Source organism: Gastrolobium bilobum, unplaced genomic scaffold (genome assembly GCF_033153095.1).
Source record: "Gastrolobium bilobum isolate Gb01-03AN ecotype WA unplaced genomic scaffold, APGP_CSIRO_Gbil_v1 utg11277, whole genome shotgun sequence".
Classification (NCBI taxonomy): Eukaryota; Viridiplantae; Streptophyta; class Magnoliopsida; order Fabales; family Fabaceae; genus Gastrolobium; species Gastrolobium bilobum.
The window spans coordinates 86,447-91,402 of record NW_026895347.1 but is presented as its reverse complement, the minus strand read 5'-3'; positions in this window follow the sequence as shown (position 1 = coordinate 91,402).

Here is a 4,956-nt window from a genome sequence, read left to right as displayed (position 1 = left end):
CTAGACTGTGTTCTAGAAGGCATGCTTTGATTGTATACCTCGTCTGCCTGAAACATGGAGACTCATCGGTACACTGTTGGGCTTGTCCTGAAAGAGCACAGGCTAGGGTGATAAGCTGAAGGAAATCGTCAAATCTCTGTGAGAGATTAGGTTATCTGTAAATCGAAGAAATCGGGATGATATTTACAGGGACTCAGGAATCTATGCATAGTAAAAGAGATGATGAGATGATCTGCCTTTAGAGTCAGTAAATTGAAGATTCCCTATTTCGAATAAAGCTTACCCTAAACCGCAAGGGTTGATACATTTCCTTACCCTAGGTTTAATGGGAAGGTAACCGAGACGAAAGGAAATATATACGGCAACCAAATATGTGTAATAGGATGATCAAGTCATTAATCTAACTAGCTCTGGGGCAACAAAGCATTGCTAGTGCTCTGTGTTGTCATTAAATGGGTTGTGGGCTTATTGGGCCCAAGCCCATTTATGTCAGTGGCTATGTTGGACCTAATGGGTCACACACTAACACCTTATTGTCACGATGATCTAGCATTACAGGTATTGAGCCTAATAATGGTTGTTAGCCCAAGCTGAAGTTTGGAAGCCCATCTAAGAGGGAGAGGGCGCATATTATGGTTAATGGGCTTGGATGGTCCAAGATATTACTAATTAATTTAATTGGTTAAATTAATTATCAAATATTTAAATTTTAAATTTTGAAATTTGAAATTTGAATTTGAATTTTGAAATTCGAATTTTGAATTTGAAATTTGAAATTTGAAATTTGAAATTTGAAATTTGAAATTTGAATTTGAAATTTGAAATTTGAATTTGAATTTAGAATTTAAATGTTTGAACATTTGAATTTAAATGTTTGAATTCGAATTTGAATTGGTTATGAAAAGTTGTTTCATAACAAAAGGATAAGATGAGATCTTGTTGGAACAAATTCCTTTTAGCAAGAGAAGATCTATGGAGATCTCCAAAGGCTGATTTAGGGTGCCACTTTGGTTGGAGATGAGTGTCATCTTTTTCAAACAAACAAGCTCCAATCAGATTTGGTTGTTGAGGGAATCAGTGAGCTAGTTGGTTCAAACTTGAATGCAACAGCTCAAAGTATCTGGACCCATTTGGGGCTGAATGGGGCACATGAATAGGATGGTCATATGATGACCATTAGTTCAGAATCTTGACTAGATAGAGACCTAGTCTCATGAGGATTCAAAGGTCGGTTGTTGGGAATTTTGAATTGCAACAACTCCACCTTTTTCTCCTCTCTTGTGCGCCACTTTCATTGGTTTTTTAAGTGAAAATTCTGATTTGATTTCTCTAACTCTCTTACTCTCTTGGGCGCATACTAGGGGTAAGTTCTCCTTAAGGTTTTCAGAAAAAGACCTAGCCAATTTTACTCCAATCCATTCCCCACTCTTGTGAAGTTTTCATGCTGAAGACTTCACTCTTCTAAACACATTTATCTAGCCTCCTTCTTCACCTATTGAGCGCATAGCAAGCCTCATTGTGGTGGTCAATTGGTGGCTTGACAAGAAGAGTTCTTGCATCTTGACGTGGGTGGTGTGGATCAATTGGTACCAATGGAGGCTTGTCATTTGCTTCTTGGGAGACCTTGGCAATATGATAAGAAAGTTATGCATGATGGTTACACCAACAAATTCTCTTTTGTGCATGAAGAACGCAAGACTATTCTTGCACCTTTGACTCCAAGAGAAGTTAGTGAGGATCATTTGAAAATGAGAGATAAAAGAAAGCAAGAGAGAAAAGAAAGTGGAGAGAAAAATGGGAAAGAGAGTGGAAGAGAGCAAGAAAAAGAGAGAAAAACACAAAATTTGTTTATAAAAGAAAAAGAGGTGAAAAAGGCTATACAATTGAAAAAGCCAATGCTCTTACTTTTGAGTAAAGAGTGTAATAATATCAAAGATGCCAGTCCTACTAATTCTCTTCCAAATGAGGTTTCTTCTTTGTTGCAGGAATTTGAAGATGTCTTTCCCAAAGAGGTGCCTCATGGACTGCCTCCTCTAAGAGGCATTGAACATCAAATTGATCTCGTGCTGGGAGCTGCATTTCCTCATAGGCCAGCCTATAGGAGTAACCCCCAAGAGACCAAGGAGATTCAGAGACAAGTTGAAGACTTGATGAAAAGAGGATGGGTGCAAGAAAGCTTAAGTCCATGTGCAGTCCCAGTCCTTTTAGTGCCTAAGAAATATGGAACCTGGAGAATGTGCACTGACTGTAGAGCCATCAATAACATCACGGTAAAGTATAGACATCCTATTCTTAGATTGGATGATTTATTGGATGAATTGCATGGTGCTTGTTTCTTCTCTAAAATTGATTTAAAAAGTGGATACCATCAAATTAGGATTAGAGAAGGGGATGAATGGAAAACAGCTTTTAAAACTAAATATGGGCTGTATGAATGGTTGGTTATGCCCTTTGGTTTTAACCAATGCTCCTAGTACCTTCATGAGACTAATGAATCATGTGTTAAGGGAGTTTCTAGGAAAGTTTGTTGTGGTTTATTTTGATGATATTCTGATTTATAGCAAATCCTATGATGATCATCTTGTGCACTTGAGGTATGTTGTGGAAGCACTAAGGCATGAGAAATTTATGCTAACATGGAAAAATGTGTGTTTTGTATAGACCATGTTGTTTTTCTTGGTTTTGTTGTTAGCTCACAAGGAGTGCAAGTTGATCAAGAGAAGGTGAAATCTATTCAAGAGTGGCCAACTCCTAAGAATGTAAGTGAGGTGAGAAGCTTTCATGGCTTAGCTAGTTTCTATAGGAGATTTGTTAAAGATTTCAGTACCATAGCTGCACCCTTGAATGAAGTGATTAAAAGGCATGTTGGTTTTAAATGGGGTGAAAAATAAGAGAAAGCCTTTGCTGCCCTCAAAGATAAATTAACTCATGCACCTATTCTTGTATTGCCTAATTTTTCTAAATCTTTTGAGATTGAATGTGATGCATCTAATGTGGGGATAGGGGCTGTTTTGATGCAAGAGGGGCATCCCATTGCCTATTTTAGTGAAAAACTGAATGGGTCTACTCTTAATTATTCCACATATGATAAGGAATTGTATGCATTGGTAAGGGCTTTGCAAACATGGCAACACTATCTCTTGCCCAAAGAGTTTGTCATCAACAGTGACCATGAGTCCTTAAAGTACTTAAAAGGACAAGGCAAGCTTAACAAAAGGCATGCCAAATGGGTAGAGTTCTTGGAGCAGTTTCCCTATGTGATCAAGCACAAGAAAGGTAAGTCTAATGTAGTTGCAGATGCACTTTCAAGAAGGTATGCTTTGTTCTCTACTCTTGAAACTAAGTTTATTGGTTTTGATCATATTAAGGCATTGTATGAGCATGATCCAGACTTTGCACAAATCTATGAAACTTGTGTGGATGCTGCTCAAAATGGATTCTTTAGGCATAATGATTACTTATTTAAAGAAAAGAGATTGTGTGTTCCTAAAGGTTCTATTAGGGAATTACTTGTGAAAGAGGCACATGCGGGGGGATTAATGGGACATTTTGGAATCCAAAAGACTCTAGACATGCTGCATGAACATTTTTATTGGCCACACATGAAGCGTGATGTACATAAATTGTGTGAAAGATGCATTGTATGTAAGCAATCTAAGTCTAAATTATTGCCTCATGGGTTGTATACTCCTTTACCTATTCCAGATTGCCCTTGGATTGATATTTCTATGGATTTTGTGTTAGGACTACCTCGGTCTAAAAATGGTAAAGATTCTATTTTTGTTGTGGTGGACAGGTTTTCTAAGATGGCACATTTTATTCCGTGCAAAAAAGTTGATGATGCAATCCATATTGCTGATTTGTTCTTCAAGGAAGTGGTAAGACTCCATGGACTTCCAAGAAGCATTGTCTCTGATCGTGATACTAAATTCTTAAGCCATTTTTGGAGGACATTATGGAGTAAGTTGGGGACTAAACTTCTCTTTTCTACTACTTGTCATCCACAAACTGATGGCCAAACTGAGGTAGTGAATAGAACTCTTTCTTCTCTTTTGAGGGCTGTAGTTAAAAAGAACATCAAGTCATGGGAACAATGTTTGCCCCACGTTGAGTTTGCATATAACCGGGCAGTTCATAGTGCTACTCATTATTCTCCTTTTGAAATTGTTTATGGCTTTAACCCTCTCACTCCTCTTGATTTGCTACCTTTGCCTAACAACTCTATTTTTCAACATAAAGATGGTAAGAGTAAGGCTGAATATGTGCGAAAACTACATGAAAGGGTAAAAGAAAACATTGAGAAAAAGGTAGAGAGCTATGCTAAGCAGGCAAATAAAGGAAGGAAGAAGGTACTTTTTGAACCAGGTGATTGGGTTTGGGTTCATTTGCGAAAAGAGAGGTTCCCTTCCCAAAGGAAATCTATGCTTCAACCAAGAGGAGATGGCCCTTTCCAAGTGCTGTCCAAAATTAATGATAATGCCTACAAAATAGACCTTCCTGGTGAGTATGGTGTAAGTGCTACTTTTAATGTGGCTGATTTGTCCCTTTTTGATGCAGGAGACGAGGATTACAATTTGAGGACAAATTCTTCTAAAGAAGGAGGGAATGATGAGGACATAGGAGGTGGCATGACCAAGACAATAAACTTGGAGGACATACAAGGTCTTGGAGGCTCAATGACAAGAGCAAAAGCTAAAAAGGCTAAAGAGGCTCTAAATCTCTTGGTGACCACTTTACTTGAGACAAACCCAAGTCTAAAGGAAGAAGAGCCCAAAATGATACACTTAATTAAAATTGAAGACCTTGAAGAATAAGCCTCAATGGATATGCATGAAGGCTTTATTTTACTTGGCCCAAATTCTGCACTTAATTTTTTATTTTCTTATATTTAGTTAAACTTTTTGTAATAAGGCTTATTGGGCTGGATTATTGGGTTGTCTATCTTCTTTTATGTGT